Genomic DNA, 10049 nt, shown 5'->3' on the forward strand with positions numbered 1-10049 from the left:
GCGTGTGAAAAGAAGCAAGGGGGGAAAACGAGTACGGATGAAGAGAACCCAGCAGGGGGCAGAACGAAGGCGCTATCTGAGATAATGTGTGGAGATTACGATCGGGCGTGAATAAGCAGTCTATGTAATGTATGTGGGTGTTGCCGTACTTATCAACGCAGGATCGTCTGCTACAATGGTGTAATGAAAAAAAAAATCTACTTTTAATTAATGACAGATTTGTATGATTTGCTTTTGCATCCGTATAAGTGGGTGAGATATGAAAAAAAACATGTGCATATAGTCAATAAGCGAAGGCTTAAGCAAAAACTTAAATACCACCCATGACAATTAGTAAAAAGCATTACACATAACCGGTGGTCCGACCAGCACGGTGTGAAGGCAAAAGATGGTGCGTGATTTTGTGGGGAGTCAAAGTAGTGCACTTGATTGAGGAGGGGTACCATAGAAGGCATCAATGGGCTGGTTGGATCCTAGTTTGAAGCAACTAAGTAGATCAGCACTGCTAGCATGGCTATGATGCATGCAAATAAAAATAGTATGACAACTAAGAAACATAATATCCCGGTCATGAGAAGACCGTAACAAGAATAACGTTCAACTCGAAGCTTGAGTTCGTCAACTTGGTTCGTAACGGATTTGAACTGCTGCTGTGTATCGAAACCGACATCATTGGGGGCGCTATGCTGGGCATGTGTTGGACTGTCGTCCGGTGTTGCTTGTCGGGTGGGACTGATCTTCCCAAGTCCACGGAGAAGAATCTCGTAGTCGTCTTGGAAGTAGTAACTGCAGTAATTAATGGGTCCTGACGAACAAAAAGACGAATCAAACAATTGGGAAAACATTTGGGTAATAACTGAAAAAGATGGTGTGCACATACCTTCTCCTTGTTCCTCGGGCCAGTGGCGGAGCGTGCCTGCATCTCTAGGGGGGGCAGTTCAAAACTACAATGCTACAGTAACGATTAATGACCAACAACAGTATAGAAATTCTATAGAAACATCTTTATTTTTTTCAAGTTCTATGTGAAACTAAACTAACTCCTGCAATGAACAACGTAATTAAACTAGCAGAAGAAAAAAAATATATAGGTCAAAGAAGAATGAACAAATCAATAGCCTATGCATAGATTTGCATACCTGCGAGCTATGATCCACTCATCAGCAAGTACAGCAGCTAGCAAAGCACATGAATATCTTTGTGTTTAGATCAGTGCAACGAATATCTTTGTCAGGCCGAAGACTAAGTTAAAATCGAGCCATAGCTTTCGTTGCCCTTATGTTGTTGTCCTGTACGTTGTGTGCAGCTTGTATAGAGTCCAGTAGACAGCTGTGAAGGGCCTGTATGGTTGTTGTTTAGCATGTGCATGCGCTTGTTTAGTGTGCAATCACTGTCTGTGGATGTGAAGGTTTCCCCATTACACCTAATGGACTTCCTCTTCGGCTGAATTGATGAAGTATGTGAACAGCGGTGTGCATTGCTACACGATTGTGATTGCCACATAGAGCAAAGGCCTGCGCACGAGAGAAATACAGATGCAACGCGTGAGAAGGATATGAAAGAGGATATGGTAGATGAAAGAAAACAACTACATATAGGAAGAATATGAGTTGTCTTGTGGGGATACCAACAGGGGGGGAGTCCACACTGATGGACGGGTTGTAGCTATACCCATTGACATATGGCTCCATGATGTGGAGTAAAAGGCAGATCAATTTTATAGCCTCGCTACCGAGTGCAGTGCTTAAATGCCTTTGAAATTCTACAGAACTTATTTGCCTTTGAAAGTCTGATACAGCAACGAACAGAGGGCCGGCGGCCTGTGCAAAAATAAAAGGTAATAAAATAACTCCGATGTTTTGAATTAAAAAACTGAATGAGTGAACACAGGGACGGATAACATCAGTTATATGCGCTTCTTTCAACAAAAATTTACCCAGATATGAAAAAACAAGATAGCCCTGAAAAAATCAGAAAAAGGGATCGGACGCCGTGTTAGATAATCTACTGCTACCTTGTGTGAACAGAGCAAGGGAAGACGCCGCCAAAAAGATCCCCTGCTATGATACTATATCCGCTGCAGGTGCAGGTGCCGCACGGCTCACCTGCAGCACTGTAGGCATATGCAGTGGCCGGCGCAGAGTCAGCCCTGTATGTTATCTAGTTACTGTTACATCATGTGCGCTGTACTAGGACTAGATTGATAGAGTTGCATAAATAGACTATCACGGCAACTTAGTAAAGAGAGCTTAGACTTGCCATCTCACAGACAAGGCTTCGGCCAACACTGGTGTCTTGTATTGTGTGTGTATGCTCTGTTCTCCCTTCTTCTAGTTCTAGCCATAGTGTGTGGGGACGGATAACACTTGTTCGTGATCGGCACGGCTAGTGGGTGCTCGGCAACACTAGCGGATACTCGGCAAGACTGGTGAGTGGTTCACTCACCTGAGCCGGTGATCCTGTGGGCCAACAAGTGGTATCAGAGCCGTACAAGCGCCGTCGCCAGATTAACCGCTGGCGATGACGGACGGTTCGGAGATGGGCGACAGCAGTGGCACTGCTGTGGCTGCCCAACCACGACTGGAGGTCGTTGTTCGCACAGTGTGGGAGGTCAGCGTCACCAGTTGGCCGACGCTGACTCGCACCAACTATGGAGAGTGGTCGGTGACCATGAAGGTCAAGCTTAGAGCCCGACGGCTCTGGAATGCTGTTGACAAGGGCACCGACAATGAAGAAGATGACATGTCAGCGCTGGAGGCTATCCTCGCTGCTGTACCGGTGGAGTATAGGGAGTCGTTGGGGGTGAAGAGCTCTGCTAAGGAGGCGTGGGAGGCTATTACGGCGATACGCGTCGGTTTCGACAGCGCAAAGAAGGCGACGGCCCAGCTTCTAAAGCAGGAGTACGCCAACCTCAAGTTCAAGGATGGTGAAACGGTGGAGGACTTCTCCCTCCGCCTGCAGACACTCATCAACAAGCTGAAGAGCCACGGCGTCACCATCGACGAAGAGGAAGCGGTCTCCAAGTACCTCCACTTCGTGCCGGCAAAGTACATCCAGATCGCTCTTTCCATAGAGACGATGCTGGACTTGTCCACCCTCACCATTGAGGATGTGATAGGCCGTCTGTGGGCGGTGGACGAGTGCCTAGAGCAGGCAACAGCAACGAAAGATAGCGGGAAACTCCTGCTGACAGAAGAGGAGTGGGCTACTCGGAGGAACTCTAGGAAGGCAGCCTCCTCCAGCCGTGGAGGCGATGGCATGTGCCGTGGCAAGGCTTCTTCTAAGAAGAAGAAGGTCGACCCCAACGCCTGTCGGCATTACGGGAAGATGGGCCATTGGGCACGGGAGTGCCCAAATCGCAAGCAGGAGAAGAAGGCTCAGGCTCACTTGGCACAAGCCAATGATGAGTATGAGGCCACTGTCCTGATGGCGACGTTCTATGCACTACACAACGTCGAGACCGAGGAGAGGGAAGAGGCGATGACGGTGGAAGGACCTAGGAAGGCCGTGAAGACCATCAACCTCGACGAACCATGCGCCCAAGTTCACCTCGGACGTGTGGGCGCCGACTAGGAGCAGCAGTGGTATCTAGACTCTGGTGCCAGCAACCACATGACGGGCTCCAAGGCATCCTTCTTCAAGCTCGACGGCGATGTTACCGGTACGGTGAAGTTTGGTGACGGCTCAATGGTGGCTATCCAAGGGCGCGGCACCATTATCTTTAGATGCCAGAACAAGGAGCACCGCGCGCTAACAGAGGTATATTACATCCCATAGCTGCGTTCCAGCATCAACAACATTGGTCAGCTAGATGAGCGTGGTAGCGAGGTACCGATCAAGGATGATGTCCTTAGGATCAGGGACTGGGAGCAGCGATTTCTTGCCAAGGTGAAGAGGTCCCTGAACCAGTTGTACCTGCTCGACCTGAAGGTAGAGCAGCCGATGTGCCTGGCGGCAAGGCACTCCGAGGAACCGTGGATGTGGTATGCCCGGTTCGGACATCTCAGCTTCGACGCGCTTGGTCGGCTGGAGAAGATGGTTCGAGGGCTACCCCACATCAAGCATGGAGGCGAGCTATGTGACAGCTGCCTGGTCGGGAAGCAGAGGAGGCTACCTTTCCCAAAGGTAGCCAAGTATCGCGCAAAGGAAGCTCTCTAGCTCATTCACGGCGACCTCTGTGGGCCGATCACGCCTGCTACAAACGTTGGTCGATGGTACTTCCTCCTGCTCATGGATGACTATAGTCGCTACATGTGGCTACAACTCCTGACGAGCAAGGATGAAGTGGTGGCGGTGATCAAGAAGTTCAAGACACGCGCGTAGACCGAGAGCGGCAAGAAGCCCCGCGTGCTGAGGACTGATCGCGGTGGCAAATTCACTTCGGTGGAGTTCGTTGTGTACTGCGCGGATCAGGGTGTGGGGCACCACCACACCGTGCCGTACTCGCCATAACAGAATGGCATGGTGGAGAGGTGGAACCAAACGGTGGTCGGCATGGCCCAATCAATGATGAAGGCCAAAGGCATGCTGGCAAGATTCTAGGGGGAGGCGGTGACCATGGCGGTGTGTATCCTCAACCGCGCTCCGACCAAAGCCTTGATGGTCAAGACACCGTTTGAAGCTTGGTATGGGCGCAAACCGAGCATGTTCTTCCTCCGGACATTCGGTTGCATCGGCCACGTCAGGAAGACAAAGATGGAGGATATGATCACACCCATGGTGTTCCTGGGCTATGCGGAGGGTACCAAGGCGTACCAGCTCTACGACCCATGCGGAGACAAGGTGCTTGTCTTGCGCGACGTCATGTTCGACGAGGAGGCGGCATGGGACTAGAGCAGTCTGAGCATATGGGAAGCTGGCGGCTTCACCAGCACCTTCATCATTGAGCACTTGGTCATCCATGGTGGTGGAGACACTGGGGAAGAGGTGTCGAGCACTCTGGGAGGAGTGCCGAGCACTTTGGTGGAAGAGCCGAGCACTCCTAGGATAGTGCCAAGCACTTCGGGAGGGATGCTGAGCACTGTGAGAGGAGTGTCGAGCACTCCTGGAGGGATGCTGAGCACACCAGGAGTGGTGCCAGGAGGTTCTGTAGTAGTGGCGATCACTCTAGGACGGGTGCCGAGCACTCCCGTAGCGGAGCCAAGATGTCTTCTAGTGGTGCCGACTACTCCAAGACTGAGGCTGGGCCCTCCTACAGTGTGGCCAAACACTGCAAGAGTTATAACGAGAAGTCTAGAAGTAGTGCCAAGCACTGAACCTAGGGTGCCGAGCACTTCAGGAACTATACCGAGCACTCTAGCAGAACAGGGAACTCCATCGACGCCGATCGAGTTTGCCTCACCTCCAAGTGACATCACTGAGTTCGTGGATGCCTTCCACAAAGGTGAGGAGGTGCGGTTCCACATGCTAGACGACATCATCGGTGGCACAGGACCCTTAGGATTGGCTGGTCAGTTGCTTAATGACGCAAAGCTACTGCTAGTCAGTGCAGAGGAACCACCCATGTTCGCGCTGGCCGAGCGAGACGGAAACTGGCGACGGGCGATTTTGGAGGAGATGAAGACGATCGAGGATAACGAGACATGGCAGCTCATTGATCCACCTCCAGGATGTCGTCCGATCAGTCTAAAGTGGGTCTACAAAGTCAAGCAGGACGAGCTCAGTGCCATTGTCAAGCACAAGGCACGCCTCGTCGCCCGAGGCTTTGTTCAGCACGAGGGCATAGACTTCGAGGAGGCCTTTGCGCTAGTAGCGCGCATGGAGTCGGTTCGTTTGCTACTTGCTTTGGCAGCAGCAAAGGACTGGCGCGTCCATCACTTGGATGTTAAATCGGCCTTCCTCAACGGCGAACTAGCGGAAATGGTCTTCATCAGGCAACATCCAAGTTTTGCTGTCAAGGGAGAGGAGCACAGGGTGCTCTGACTACGCAACGCGCTCTATGGGCTGCGATAGGCCCCATGAGCATGGAACGCCAAGCTTGACGCCATGCTGAGTGAGCTTGGGTTTCAGAGGTGCGCAACTGAGCACACGCTCTACACATGGCGATGGGGGAAGGAGGAGCTCGTCGTTGGCATGTATGTGGATGACTTGATTGTCACCGGCGCGCGCATGGAGGACATCAACAACTTCAAGCGCGAGATGGTGACTCGTTTTCGAATGAGCGATCTCGGCGCACTATCTTACTACCTCGGCATCGAGGTGAGATAGGGGAAGGAGGAACTCATGCTCGGTCAGAGCGCGTATGCCTCCAAGCTGTTGGAGAGGAGTGGCATGATTGAGTGCAAGCCATGCGTGACTCCGATGGAGGAGGGGCTAAAGCTGACGAAGGCCAGCACCGCGGCAAAGGTGGATGCGACACTCTACAGGAGCATTGTTGGCGGTCTGCGCTACCTAGTCCATACGAGGTCAGACATTGCGTTCGCCGTAGGCTACGTCAGTCGCTTCATGGAGGATCCCAGAGAGGATCACTGGGCTGCGGTGAAGCAGCTACTGCGCTACATCAAGGGGATGGTGGATCATGGGATCAGCTTCCCAAGGACCGGCGGGAGTAGGCTGCAACTCACTGTGTTCAACGATGCAGACATGGCGGGGGACATCGACGGGCGACGAAGCACCTCTGGCATGCTCGTCTTCCTCGGGTCGGCCTGAATTTCATGGCTGTCACTGAAGCAGAAGGTGGTGGCGCTATCTATGTGCAAGGTAGAGTACGTAGCGGCGTACCAAGTTGTGTGGCTACGCCGACTGCTAGGCGAGCTAACCGGCGTGGAAGCTCACCCACTAGCACTGATGGTGGACAACCAGCCCGCCATCGCCCTCGCGAAGAATCCGGTTATGCACGACCAGAGCAAACACATCGACGTGAAGTTCCACTTCCTTAGGGGACTGTGTCGATGGAGGGCAGATCGTCATCGAGTTCATCGAAACTGATCGGCAACTCGCGGACGTCCTCACCAAGCCGCTCGGACGTCTTCGACTCACGGAGCTGAAGGAGATGATCGGCATGGAGGGGGTACAAGGATTAGTAGTAGGATTAGGAGAAGATTGTTAGATAATCTACTGCTATCTTGTGTGAACACAGTAAGGGAAGGCGGCGCCGAAAAGGCCCCCTGGTGTGATACTATAGCCGCTGCAGGTGCAGGCGCCGCATGTCTCACCTGCAGCACTGTAGGCACATACAGTGGCCGGCGCAGAGTTAACCCTGTATGTTATCTAGTTACTGTTACAACATGTGTATTGTACTAGGACTAGATGGATAAAGTTGTATAAATAGACTACCACGGCAACTCAGAAAAGAGAGCTCAGATTTGCCATCTCACAGACAGGGCTTCGGCCAACGCTGGTGTCTTGTATTGTGTGTGCATGCTCTGTTCTTCCTTTTTCTTCTAGCTCCAGCCATAGTGTGTGGGGACAAACAACGCTCGTTCGTGATCGGCACGGCTAGTGGGTGCTCGGTAAGACTGGTGAGTGGTTCACTCACCTGAGCCGGTGATCCTATGGGCCAACACGCCGTACCTCGTGGGGGATCTTAAATATCCGAGTCATCAAGGTGGAAGCCTCCCACAGACCTAGCATGCCGGCTTGATTTGAGCTTTGGCCGTTAGACAATTTGGATGTAGCCCAATGATAACAGATGCCCGCGGACGGTCGTAACTTCAAAATGATACAAAGGAATATGGTTTGCGTGTTAATATACGATTAAAATTTAAATTGTTATATAAATGATGACATTACTGTATCAAATAAACGAGCATCCAAAACGACCCCACGTTGGGAATGTGTGAGTGACCCGTAGTGTTGGAGCAAGACGCGGAGAAATTATTGTCAGCGGCTATCATAACCCTTAACCGATCATATGTGATGCATCGCACTCGTGGGAAGCTGTTATGCTCCATTGAAAGTGCGCCCAAGTCAATGCTATCCAGGTATAGAACCTGTATGAAAAATGAGATTTGGTACTTTTGTGAGCACAACTATATCGAGCGGTGAAATGTAGAGGAAAGGGGCAAAAAAATGAAAAAGGATGCAGATAACGGGAGAAAGGAATGCTTAGTCGGGCTACCTGTAAAAACAAAGAGCAGCCAAATATGTAGGGCATTTTGACATTGCTTGCTAGATCTGCCTTCAGCTTTGAAACAGCTTCGAGCAGTCGTCGCATGACGTATTCAGCCCAATCATAGGAATTGATCTGCCCGGGTTACACGATGACATGCATATAGTCATCAGAGACACGGTCATGTTTGCCGCAAGGGGCAAGTAAGGTTGACATTACAAAAACAACAAAGGCTGCCTTGAACTCATTCTGTTCAGATAAGCTCATTGGACCATCATGATCCCTGGCGACAATGGATTGTGCAGCCTTTATACTACACAATTGCTTGACGTTAATATGAGCTGCTGCTAATTGAGGTGTTACATTGCCTGAATAATGCTTTGCTGTTTTAGGTAATATGCTCCAGCCAGTTGAAGGTATTCCAAAGACCATGGCGATATCATCCTTAGTAAAATGGATGCGTGTTCCATCCACAATATGTAGTGATTGTGACAATTCATCCACTCTGGACATGAGCCATGCAGAAAAGCGAAGATTGATCTGCTTAATAGATGGGAAATTGAGCAATCCATGGAATCCGACTGCCCTAACCAAGTCTTTCTTTTCAGGACCGAAAGTTAAATGATACAATTTCATGAATTAGCCTGACTGAGCATCGCGATGCTACCGAGCTGGTGTCTATAGTGGATGATATATCTAGAGTGTTGTCAACATAAATACCAAGGGGCGATTCAGCAGATTTAATGCAGTCCTGCAGTTGATATAAATAAGGATTAGCTGGGTGCATATATATGACTTAACCCAGCTGCAGCCTCGAGGTAATACAAATAGTAATATGTGTAATATGCGGCTGGAAAAATGTAACGAAGAAACGCACTAGATCGCTGTGACAATCCTGGCAGGGGGGGCTCCATTAACTGATCAAAAATGACGGTGGGTTGGCCAGCTCCTGTGCTCGATTCCTGATAATGTAATACTTGATTGGTTACAAAATACGAAGGCGGGCAAAAATATGAATCTATAGAGCGTGTAGATTGGTGGTGGTGGGGGGGGGGGGGGGGGGGGGGGGGTACTGAAGAATATGCCGTGCTGATGATGAACACTAGTAGTTAAGTGCGAGTGTGAATAAATGGGTGTGGAATACTGAAATTTGTAAAAATGAAACCCGAAAACCATTTCACATACCGTTGATTTGGAGGGGGTGTCCGAAACTTGGCAGCACGAATCCCGAATCCAACTAGGGTTGAAATGTGCATTGCTAAAATGGTTATTACAGGAGGCCCTTGCTGGATTCAGTGATAGATTCATCACGATTAAGATTTTGAGAAAGAATGAGATGGTGGCTTGAAGAAGACGATAGATCTTGTGGTGGAAGGAAGAGGGAATTGATTCAGGGAGAAGGAGGAAGCTGGCAGATGGAATGGAAACAGGGACGAGGATTAGGAACCAGAAGAGGGTGAGAAGCCAATTCAAACTGGTGTAGTGGCAGATACAGAGTGGCAGGCAATAAATGAGCCTACCAACTACCGTGATAAAAATTCATTACACAGAGTGAAAACACGTGTGATGCCAACGTGTACTAATCAAGATGGTAATGCGCGGGACACGTAAGCGATGGGGCGCGAATCTCATGGCACGATCGAATGGAGGTGTAGAGGGTGGGTACCAGGCGCGGGTACCAGCCGAATATTTTCGATAGAATGGTCATGTACCTTCCTGTCTAAGCTTGAAACTGAACTGAATAATATGATTGAAAATAAAATGAAATCCATTTCTTTGGCTGAATTCGAGTGGATAGTTACACTCCATACAGTGTAGGTGCATGAGCATCCTCTAGCTGGACTGATTACCCTTAAGAATTGTGTTCAACCAATTAAACTAAATAGTATATTGGTTACACAGTTACCTAATTGTATATAGGTTGAAACTTTGGTGGATTTAAATTCTAATTAAGTTCATCCCAAATCTTTTCATAAAAGAAAAGGTTTATATGAAGATA

The 10049-nt window shown here is 49.7% G+C and overlaps 1 pseudogene; it reads right to left on the minus strand.

Annotated features, from left to right (window-relative positions):
• Positions 1-1160: 1160 nt before the first annotated feature.
• LOC136503640 (uncharacterized) lies at positions 1161-8563 on the minus strand (annotated as a pseudogene).
• Positions 8564-10049: the final 1486 nt, after the last annotated feature.

Source organism: Miscanthus floridulus, chromosome 14 (assembly GCF_019320115.1).
Source record: "Miscanthus floridulus cultivar M001 chromosome 14, ASM1932011v1, whole genome shotgun sequence".
Classification (NCBI taxonomy): Eukaryota; Viridiplantae; Streptophyta; class Magnoliopsida; order Poales; family Poaceae; genus Miscanthus; species Miscanthus floridulus.